The sequence below is a fragment of the Anguilla rostrata genome, chromosome 6 (assembly GCF_018555375.3).
Source record: "Anguilla rostrata isolate EN2019 chromosome 6, ASM1855537v3, whole genome shotgun sequence".
Lineage (NCBI taxonomy): Eukaryota > Metazoa > Chordata > Actinopteri > Anguilliformes > Anguillidae > Anguilla > Anguilla rostrata.
In genome coordinates, this window is record NC_057938.1 from 30,760,264 (window position 1) to 30,772,783 (window position 12,520).

A 12,520-nucleotide genomic window follows, 5' to 3' on the forward strand; every position below is an offset into this window, starting at 1 on the left:
CGGTCTAAAGTCCCGCGACTTTAGGCAAATTAGCCCACTGACGTATGAAAAAGCGACGTTGTCGTCGGTCCATCTGTCCTATGATTTTTTCTGTAACCCCATACTACCACCGAAGTAGCCTACATTATTTTCTAATAACCGGGACAGCCCGGAGGGGTTTATTCCACTTATATACAACGGGTTACCAACAATGACTATATATGATTACTTTTGTATTTATTGATTTTTATCGATTTAATAACCTGGAATTGAAATATTCTTCTGCAGCACTTTGGGCATATTTTACCGTTGTCAAGCAAAACTGTCGTTGGTAGTTGAACTTGGACCGTTGTTATGCAACAAATAGGATATAACAGGCCAATAGTCAGATTGTAACTGTTTTATATATCCTCTCAAACACATTCATTATGTTTTTATGCGAACATTCACTTTCATGTCTTGACATCCGAGGCGACAGAATGCATTCACATTTCCAATATACCTGGCAACAACAGCAGAAAACATGCACACGTTGTAAACAATTTGCTGTTTGATTACTTTCTCATTGTCAATTCCATATAGGCTAATCGCAAAATGACAAGAATAGAACGAAAACTCGGACTTGCGTGAAAATTTAAATTAGCAGTGGTACAGCCACTGTTTGCTTTCCTTCGAAGTTACTGCTAGCCGAGCAGCGAAGTGTGCCCTCCAGATGCGAACCATGCACCATAAATTAGTCCATAGTCTTCCTGGTCTTTTGGTGGAATTGAAGAATGGCAGAGTAAAATTACGGCAGTCTGAAAAAGCTAAAGGGACGATTACTAGAATTAACCGGTTATTTTAACCTGACAAAAAGTGCGGAAGGTGATTTCCAGTTTGCTTTTACTGTATCAACAATGTGAATTACGCAGAACTACCGCATACCTCACATAACTGTATCAAACGTTTTGAGTCAATTACAACGGGCTAACAAAGAAAATCCGGAAGAAAATATTCAGCAACCGAATTAATCCGTTTGAATGTTTTGGTACGTAATATTCTGTCCCAGCACGAATGCTTAGCATTTTATAAAACGAATACTAAAGCAAGAAAAGAACAGAAGAGCACACGTTATAATTCCAAAACGTTGGCAGGCTATAACCAAAACTAGACTACTGCGCCGCATAACATACAAGTTTGATTTGAAGTTATTATGAAAATAAATCTGTTTGCAGCTGCATATTTTTAAACATGGCGCTTGAAATAAAACACTGCAAGTAGTCGACCAATCAGAAATTTTCAGCGCTTGCGCCCCACCCCAAAGGTTCCGGTACTTTTGGAAAGTACTACCCCCTTTTTTGGGGGTAAAATAAAGCCTCGGAACAAAATTTAGACCCTAGTTCCTGCGGTGGAAACGCGCTGAGTTCCTCAAAAGGTTCCTAGTTCCGGGGTAAAGTTCCTGCTGTGGAAACGTGGCTAACAAAGGCAAGCAAAGTTGTGTGCTGTGGCAAACGCTGACTTGAAGTAGTTAGCTGATATACAGAGCAATTTTAAATGATCGGAATGCCTCGGCTAACTTGTTGACGCTTGGTTGGCTGCTTCGGTTTATCCAAGCCTGCCGTTGTTGCTTAAAGTGCTAGGTAGATTTTTTGTCGGTATAGAAAGCAAATGTGAATTAAGCAACCGACATGTATTAACTAGCCAGAGACGTTTTGTTCACTTTAATATTTTAAGTAGCCTACAATTAACGCTAGTTTACAATTTAAATAAAACTATACCCCAAACCAATGTAAAGCAGCCTTTGAAAGAAACTAGAATACAACGAGGACAGTGACTGTTGGCGTAACCACACGTCACAAGCATGCATGGTATCTCAAATACATATAACAGCGTTCTCTGTCCTTGTGAGCTTGCCGAGTTCATTCTTCCAAGAACGACTAACAGGAACGTTCTCCCCAAGAACACAAGTCTGTTCTTTGCATTCTTGGTATAGACGCTTTCAATGGTAACAACATAAACAAACGTTACTGCGCATGTGCGTTGTTCTGGCCCTAACTTAACTTCCGGCAGACTTCCGCAAACAATCAATAACAACAGAGTCCCTTTAGACTATTTCTGATAACAAGCAAAATAAATAACAAGTAAATTATGTTAGCTAGCTAGTTAAAACTATGGCAAGCCAGTATTATTTGGGTTACCAGTCGAAGAAAAGAACCGTTACTTGGCCAAACTCAAATGCGATAACGTTACGCTACCAGAAAAACAAGCGACAGAAACAGATAACTGTTGACAGTATTGCACCTTGCAGAGCATCATACATTCCTTGCATAATCCATAACTATTCTGGTTACATGCACATTCTTGTGTAAAAAGTGCACTCTTTCTATTACATTGCTTAAAAACGATGATTACATGAGACACAAAATGGGGCTAGTGCTGGGCAGCATGTGTAGCCAATGCAATTACTATAGGTATTTATTTGTATAGCATGCATTGATGGAAAAACATTGTGGCTCTAATAGTTTGGGTCATCTTGCTAGGTTACCACAACAAAAAATGATCAGGCAATGTAACATTGTCAAGTCATTGGAAACAGGTATCATAACGTTCGTTCAAAACGTAGCTATAGCGTATCAACTACTAGCATTGATCTAATGTTTCTGTGTATAATTTATACAATGTTGGATACGTTTAGCTAGCTAGCTAGCTACAATCAATTTAGTTAGCTAATTGTTCATAACAATTGAAGGCTTGCTACTGGTCAGCTAGCTATTAGCTATCGCTTATCATAAGTTTGTTACCTGAAACAAAGTCAGTGCTACAGTGAGAGCACCTATTCGACCACCTTCGTTCGACAGACAGGAAAGCGTAAACTGATATGCAACTATATATGAAATAGGTGAAATATCGGTAACAACCTGTACCTAGTTAAGTTGGAAAAAATGTCCTTGTTATCCTCCCGTGGTTATTTTTTCAACACTTTCGCGATTTTTTTTCTGTGCCGGCAAATAAGTCAGAGGTGGTCCAGCGCTAGCTTTTGGTTGCTAAGGGGACGTGTATCCACAACCCTATATAAATGAATGGAACTTAACATAAATTTTCTAGCATACTGTATAAGTGTCCTGTCTTGCGTATTTGAGGTTAATATGAGAAAGGGTGGTCCCTATCAGCACGTCTAGGAATCCGTACATATTCACTGTTGTAACTCAAGTCGCAGGACGCAAAATAGCCGTTGGGAAAGCAGTTTGAAAGTACGAAGCAACGTCTGCGCCATTGGCTTTAATGGGTCACGATGAGATAATTATGAGCGTGTTGCTAGTCTTAAAGTTGATATAGTAAATAAGCCTGTATTAGTATTACTAAATGTGTATGCATGATGTTGGTTTATTTATTTATACAGTTCATTATGTGTATTTTTACAGGACTTACATTTAATAGGTAACGATGTGCAATTATTTCTCAAAAATACGAAGTAACAATGGGCAAGCACCAGCTATAATAATCGCAGGGATTCAAGCAATTTGTTTCACAATTCCCTAGTGGGGTTACAAAGTTAAATAATGTATTTTTACAAATTTTCGAAATGGCATTTGTTCCAAGTTGCACCCCACAGCACAACAGCCTGAGCCCAACATCAGTCTGCTCATCAGTTTAACTTTCACTCCGTTTGTAATCGGTGCCATATTAGCCAGTAAACACAAACCCAATAATAAACAAACACAGACCGGAAGTTAACTTAGGGCCAAGCGCATAACCTTGGCAACGTGCGTGCGTCCGATGAAAGCGTCTATTGAGAAACACCCAGTAGCAGCGCAGGGTGATGACAACAGTGTCCCAAACAGAGACTGTAAAAAATATGGACAAAGCTACTGTGACGTCACCCATCGACTCTCCGTGGGTCTCTAAAACACGTTTTGAAGCTCAATGGCGGGCGCGGCCATGTTGTCGATTTGGAGCCAAAATCATAGAGTTAAGCGGTCTTGTGATTTTTACAATGTGATTGACAGTCCGGTGCGGAAAAGCCCATCAACCTGTACGAACGCTTGCAGAACGAACTTGAGGCTAGCTGACTGTCTGCCGTTATGTTTTAAAATATATTATCAAATGTTTACGGAGTTTAATTTCCATCCGTGACTGTACTGTGTCATGTAATCACGTTATATGTATAACATTAATAATACAATTATGTTCAGTTATCTTCAATTTATGTTTCTCAGCAAAACGAATATGCTTAGCTAGCATATCAGCTTGCCAGTGAGCTAGGTAGGCTATCCGTGGTTAGCTCACGCATTAGCAATATGAACCACAGAGGAAGAACATCGACTAGGCCTACACTGATGGTCAATCAATCAGAGATGTGTAGGCTACTGGTGATTTGACTAGGCTAATTTTCGTATAACTGTCTGGTATAACTGCTTAACCAAGCAAGTTATCGTCGTAGGTTTTCGCCACAGTCCCACAGGTCCCAAAGCAAACGTTCGTTCTGCCGCTCACTCCCTATGTAGTGTGCTACATATTTTCCACTATATAGGGAATAGTGAATGAGTGAACAAGTGAGTCATTTGGGACACAGCCAGTGAATAGATTACCCACTAGAACCCACTAGCATCTCTCCAAAATGTAAACAAGCCAGGCAGTCTTCACGGTCGGGAAAACTTTAAATGACAATGTCAGCTAAAGTCAGTGACTCACAGCGGTTGTAAAGAACGGTAACTGTAATCTTATATTTGTAACGTTACCTATCAATATGCCAGCTAACGCCAATGTTAGCTAGCTAGTTGTCAATGAATGTGAACTATGATATCTGATAGTATGATAAGTAGCTAGCTAGTTAATAGCTGTCAGTACACCGTCTGAATGTGATGTTCACGTAACTTAGAAAACTACCTGGGGATAGCTGCACTCGGTTGCTAAGCAGGGAATTAATGTGACTCCCCATGTTGCAGTGTTAGTATTTTAGCCAATGTTTTAGTATTTTAGCCAATGTTTTGTGTAACGTTATGGACACATCTTGTAAAATTACAAGTTTGTTTTAGCTATCAATATCTCTTTTTAAATGGTAAATGGGAAATGGACTGCATTTATATAGCGTTTTATCCAAAGCGCTTTACAATTGATGCCTCTCATTCGCCAGACCAGTTGGCGGTTAGGTGTCTTTTTCAAGGACACTTCGACAGGCCCAGGGCAGGGTTTGAACCAGCAACCCTCCGACTGCCAGACAATCGGTCTTACCTCCTGAGCTATGTCGCCCCATTTAACGTTAGCTCCCCCTCAATATTTAGAATGTGCATTTGTCCCCCTGAATTTTGTGTTTTCCTTTACATTTCCACCATAAATTGATGCAGAAAAGGCACAAATCGGTGCATAAAAATTCACCAGAATCGGGAGGAGGACCCCCAGATCCCCCGCTTAATGTGTCCCCCCTAATGCTCAAACGAAACCTACGCCACCTGACATTTGTTTAGTGCTACAGAGTTTAATTTTTTTTTCTTTTTCACGGGGTAATGGCCCCGGACCCCCCTACAAAAAGTGGATGCTGTAATTGTAATCCTTTTGTCCCCCCTTTCTCAAAATGAAACTACAGCCTTGTTTACATACCCTATAGGAAAAGCAACATTTTTATAGTTGCCCACCAAAATAATCCAAATGCCCACCCTAAGATGACATCCTAGTAACACCTCTGATTTGTAATATAATCTACTATCAACGTTAAGTGACTTTAACGTTAACTGATCATATTAAGCAAAGGCTTAATTAGATTATCGATAGGATCAAAGCTATCTAGAATTCCCTGGTGGGGTTAGTTAGCTATGTTGCATTTCACGCACATTGAGCTAGGTAGCATGCGTGAAACACCTAAAGTAAAAAGACAAACATAATTTATCTTGATTGATAGTTGGCACAGCATCTGGCTTTAGAAACATTGTCTTGGCAAAACCCATCCTCTTCTGTTCATAATTGTAGAATGAATCGGGTAAAATTTGTACTGCACAATCTTGTCACCTTTGATATTTCTAACTGCACCATTTTGTTTTTCTATATAATCGCTCCAGAGACTTGGATCTTTTGGCAAAGCGTGAAAAGATGCATTTCTATCTCTGCTATCTTTAATCACACAATAATGCATTGTTGAACTGGATAGTTAATGTTAGCATCATACCCGCACAATATGTATTTGAGAATTTGATCGTGGCTTTGAACTGGGGAGCACACACTACATAAATATTCATTACTGGGTGAGTATTTTGGCCACCGCACATTGGCCAATGCAAATTAGAAACTAGGGCTGGGCGATATAGCTGAAAAATTTATCACAATAAAATGTTTCATTTCAGTCGATATCGATAATTATTGATCATTTCTATTATATTTTTTTTGAAGACCAGGAGAAAAGAGGTTGAATTTAACCACCTTACTTTGAATTTAACCACTTTATTTATCAAGGCACACAGGTAATAATTTTACTTTTAGTGTTATTAAATACAACGAGAGCCAGTTCAGTCCCAAAGTTGTCAAAGTCAGATTGGTGGGTCTATATTTAACGTTAACGTGTAGCCTAGTTTTAATTTAATTTAATGGTAAGGGGTGGTTTTATGGTTTCAAACACTCCACACTATGATGGCATTATAAATAGATAAAGTGGGTGACTGATGAGCGTTTTTATGTTTTTATGCATGATAAGTTTGATCTAAATTCATTTATAGAATATAGCGTTTTTTAACCAAAGAATGGTGATTTCTCAATATAATTGTTCCGCCGTGTTAACACATTACTAGGGTTGCGGGTCAGGCACTCTTCACAGTAAAAATAAATTTTAGGATAGCGCTTCCGAATTGCTTGCGCCGAAAGTGCTGCGACAGAAACAGCAACAGATTTACCCACTAGCCACATCTGTCCAAAATGTAAACAAGTTAGGCAGTTTTCATGGTTGGGAAAAGTTTTATGACAGCGTACTCCAAAGGGTGGAAGCGGCTAAGGTGATAAAATAAGTTTGTTGTATTCCCGCTCTTGGTCAGGACAGTTTTCCTGCACAGATTACACACAACGGTGTTATGATATGTTGCTTATGATGTTGATCGCTGTTATGTTTGACGCACGTCAGGATTCACTGTTTAAAAAATAGGGATGGGCATGATTATTCGACTAATCGATTAGTCGATTTGGGCAGTGACGTCAACTAGCTGATATCAATAATTATTGATTTTTTTTTTTTACATGACCAAGAAACTATTCATGATTTTGTTTCTGCCCGGACTCTAATAAGTGTAGTACGAGCATCACATTATAACCATAGACATATATACATAGACGCCGCATTGGCCTTTGTTGGTCCAGGCAAGACTGGCCTGTAAACAAATAGAAGTAAATGGGGGAGCTGTGGTTTTTATGGATAAAAAGCCCTATAACGTTTACATTTTGTCAACCGATTTCAATTTGTTGTTTTTATATTCAAGGGTTTATGATCTACGTGGAGTACAAAAAAAAAAAGTTTTATCTCCAGTTACTTAGAATCTCAATAGTTAGGCTATAATCGCTGCTAGGCGCTCAAGAGAGGAGTGTGTCAATGTTTACATGAACTGAATTACTTATATGGTGGAAAATAATTCATTGTCATAAGGAATTGCCACAGTTAATTTTAACCTGGCAAGCTGGCTAGAAAGTAATAAATGCATTGCTAGCTAACTTGAGTAAAATTGTAAGCATCAAATAACCTTGATTGTAAGGCTAGCTTTGCTTGTTAGCTACCTACCAATGTTTTCTTGCAAGTCACGTTTGATTTTGAACGAATTAAACTGAACATAACCACAATAATTTTAACCTGGCAAGCTGGCTAGAAAGTAATGAATGTATTATTAATTTTAGCTGAAATGTTTTTCATTAGAACAAGCTTGATTTCTATGATTATAACGGACAATCACCACCTGAAGCTCAACCCGGGAAAGACGGAGCTAATCTTTATTCCTGCTCTATCCTCTCCCCTCCTCGACTTTTCCATTTCCTTAGGGGACACCGTAGTGACATCATCACCCTGCGCCAAGAATCTCGGAGTGATGATGGACAACAGGCTGTCCCTCTCCAACAACATTGCAGCAGTAACCCGGGCATGCAGATTTTTCCTATACAACAGCCGCAGAATCCGCCCCTTTCTCACCACCTACTCAACCCAGCTCCTGGTCCAAGCAATGGTTCTATCCCGCCTGGACTACTGCAACTCTCTTCTGGCTGGACTACCGGCATCTGCCACCAGACCCCTGCAGCTCATCCAGAATGCTGCGGCTCGTCTGGTCTTCAACCTCCCCAGACACTCCCACGTAACTCCCCTGCTCACTACCCTCCACTGGCTGCCTGTTATAGCTCGCATCAAATTCAAAACATTGGTTCTAGCATACCAGGCAGTCAAGGGATCAGCCCCAGCATACCTTCACAAGATTTTCAAACCCTACATGCCAGCCAGATCCCTCCGTTCTGCTACCTCAGGACGCCTAGCACCTCCCCCTCTTCGCACCTGCACTTCCAGAACACGTCTCCTGTCTGTTCTGGCCCCACGATGGTGGAATGACCTCCCTGTGGAGGTCAGAACAGCTGAGACTGTGACCCATTTCAAACGACGACTGAAGACCCACCTCTTCAGGCTGCACCTCTCCCCATCCCTCCCTTCCCCCCGTAAATGACTAAACTTAGGGGTGTAACTAGGCAGCTGTTTAATAGGTGACTTAGTTGATGCGCCAGTCTTAACGACTACTTGTATTTTTATTTTTCCATAGATTGCGTTGTTGCCGTTCTCGTTGTTAGTGTTAATCAGTTTAACCACCAGGGTCCAAGTTGAACTATGCGGTTGTTCCCTGTACTTGGACCGGTACTTCTCTCTAGGGGTTTCGTCATACTTGTTCCTGGTTATGGTTATACACTTTGTTGTACGTCGCTCTGGATAAGAGCGTCTGCCAAATGCCTGTAATGTAATGTAATGTAATGTAACGGCAGTGGACAGCTAGGTGGGTGGAGCAGAGAGACAGAAACTACCTGTAACATAGAAGAAAGTGCTTGACGGAGCGAAGTGTGGCGTTATTTTACCCAAGTTGAGAACAAAGTAGAGTGCACGTTGTGTGGGATGAAGCTGTTTTACCACGGTTCTACTAGTGTGATGCGGAGTCATTTGCAACTTCGGCACCAAAGTATTAAACTGAAAGACAAAGTAGACGAACAAACAGAAAAGTATGACTGATTTTGTTACAGCTAAACGCAAATGTGATAACAGCCGAAAAGAACAAATCACCCAGCTAGTCGCTTCAATGGTTTCTGCCGATATGCTACCGTTAAGGTTTGTGGAGGGAGCTGACTTTCGTAGGTTAATGGAGTTTGTTGAACTGGAATACTCTGTGCCATCACGAAAGACTATTACCAGCCAAATTGAAAAACAGTACGAGGAAGCAGCTACGTTGCTAAAGACTAATCTGAATGCTGCCAAGAGTGTAGCCATCACGGACAGGTTGTCAACGGGTTGCGCACACACCTATCCCCAGAACACGTTGACATGCTGGTTTTCCTTTATAATAACTAATCTGGTAGGACTGATTTTCATTTTGCCATCTCTGGTGTAGGGGTGGGCGATATGGCAAAAATATCACATCACGATTTTTTTCAGGCATGATCACGATCTACGATATGATCACAATTCTTTTTCATGTTGGTTTTTAAGACCATTTTGCAAGTTAATGAACAGTGCAATCAAACTAATATCCCTATTTAAGAAAATATTTCCCTTCAAGGAAACAAAACCTAAAGGAAAAAGAATAACAGAGACCATTTGGGCCAAATTACCAGATTTTATTCAAGTGCAATTCTGCAAAGTATTAACATTTAACAATTCCGCGTGCTGTTTGGGGTGCTTTCTCTTGAGGTGATTTAAAAGGTTAGTCGTGTTGCCATCCGATGTGCAAACATTTTCTTTGCAAACTTTGAAAATAATGATGTTTTGTCGGTTTTGGAAATCCCAAACCAGTTCCATATCACAGACGTCAGATTTTTTTTTAGGGACCAACTCCTCCGTAGTGTCAGCCATGCTGCTTTAATGTCAAATAAAAAAGGGGGAGGAAAATAAATCCAAGGTGCTATGTACTGTTTGCTATTATTGGTTTATTGGTGTGTCGGTTAGGGGAGGCGCAACAGGGACCAGCAAATAGTGTGATTTTAGGTTTGGCTGAGAAAACAACTTTGGATGCTGTGTATGAGCGTTGTCAGTGCAACTGATAGAATGTTCAGTTTCACTGTAGCCCGATATTCCCGATCTCTCTGGAAAGGCAGATCGTGGAGATATTTTAATCGTTCAGATCTAATATCGTCATATCGCCCACCCCTACTGGCTACGTCAATGTAGCACGTTTTGCCTATTTGGAAAAAAAAAAATTTTATTTCATATAGCACCTATTGTAGTTATGTGTACTGGTAGCCATTTTTGTTTTGTCATCTCTGGTAAGACTTATTTTTGTTTGGTCACTGTAGCACTTGGCCTATTTGTAAAAATAAAAGAATAATTTTAAATAGCACCTGTTGTAGTTATATTTATGTACTGGTAACTTTGTTTCATGGTAGTTACGTGCTGTTAATGGTGTATGTTGGGGGGGTGATGACGTCATGGGGGCGGAGTGATCGGAGTGATTAGTTGACTAATCGACTGAAATTCTTGTTAGTCGTCGACCACTAAAAAAAATGAAAATGCCCATCCCTATTAAAAACTGTGTTTTTATGCTACTGTACCCTGCCCTTTCAAACTTTAATTAATTAAACTATGAAACTATATCGGTCAGAATTTTAAATTTAAAATATAAATAAATAATAAAAAACTGCCATACTGGCAAGCTGACCTGTCCTTTTTTATCAACAATTTCCTCACTGTCTGCACTCAATTTTTCACTCCATGCTGTTTCTGTTGTTGTGTCACATATTGATGGTGCAACCGAACTACACCTGTTAAATGACTGGCTGTTTGCGTGTCACTTGTAGCACGCTCCATTATCAAGGGATATGATAGGCTGTTAATGAGCCAGGGAGGGAACACGCTTGGGGTTTGTTCATGCAAACGAACTTTGCGTATTTGTTATGTGCTTTCCTGGTGGTTTGCATTTAATTCATTTAAGTGAAACTATCGAACATTCTATCAAACAATTTTCTTATTGCTATTGATGAAGTGTATATCGCTATTCTTTTTTTCGCCCAGGCCTATTAGAAACATTTGTAACATCACAAATTTGGTCTCAAAACCACCAATACCAAATACTCCGGAGGGCCAAGATGGCAGCGACGTAAGAGAGTGTGTTTTTCGCTCTCTCAGGTATTTTGAGGGTTTTGTGGTTAAACAACTAATGCAATTTTAAATATTATAAGGCAACGCAGAAGAGACACATTTACACGTTGAGCTGGAACAAACTTGAATGGGAAAAAGAAGAGGCAGAAAACTTTGGTCCACGACCACAACAATGGAGGAAGCTGATGGCGTTACACCAGACATGCCACACAAGCCTGGGGCTTGCAACAACCCTGTAGCCATGCAGGATTTGAATGAACTTTGCGGACAATAGTTAATAGAAGATGTTGACTTGGTCGAAGCTAGCCCAGACTTCCATTCTTATGATCTCGCGATTCCACTCCCAGATACCCCTCTGAAACCTCCAACGAAAAAGGCGAAGCCTGACAGCAGAGAAAATGCTGATATACTAGAAGCAATCCGTGCGCTGAAAAACATGATGAGACTTTCCGGAAAATCTCTGCCATAGAAAAAACAATGGAGTCAACTTCAAAACAGATGGAGATGCTAACCTTGACAGTCCAGCAGCTTACTTTGGACGTCAATCAACAGAAACAAACGCTGGAAGGCATGAAAAACGAGGTTCATAAATTACAAGTAGAAAATAAGACTCTGAAGGCAGATATTGCTGGCTGTCAGCGTTATAGCCGAAGGTGGTCCCTGAAGATTCATGGCGTGAGGGAGGAAGATGGAGAAGACATCAGGAGCAGGATCATTGATATCCTATGGTAAATGGCTCCCAAAATTTGTGACAGTCTGAAGGAGAGGGTCGACATCGTCCATCACATCAGGAAATGACGACAAGATGGCTCAAGTAGGTCCTGTTTGCAATGCGACGTCTGCGCGATGCTGTCTGGAAGGAGGCGAAAGGCTCAAAGTTTCTTCTTGACAACAAACTAAGGATTACAGAAGCACTGTCCCTGGAGGATAAAGCAGCAAGAGAGAAGCTTTGGCCCTTAGTGAAGAAAGCCAGGGAAGAGGGGAAGAAAGCTTCTTTCTGTGGCCCTTTTGTCTTCATAAATGGAAAAAGGATTGACTGCTCAGAGGTAACATAAGTACTCAGAGTAAAAACTCAGCTGAGAAGTGTCATGGCAAGCTCATCAATGCTCATAAGAGATGTTTTTTTTTCAAGTAGGCTGTTTTACAGAAGCTCAAATTGCACCTTATCGACTTGGTTAACTAAGAAATGAAGCCAAAGTTTTATTTGTGAACATTTTTTATTTATTTATCTTCAAGTGGAACTGTATGAGGCTATTCCTG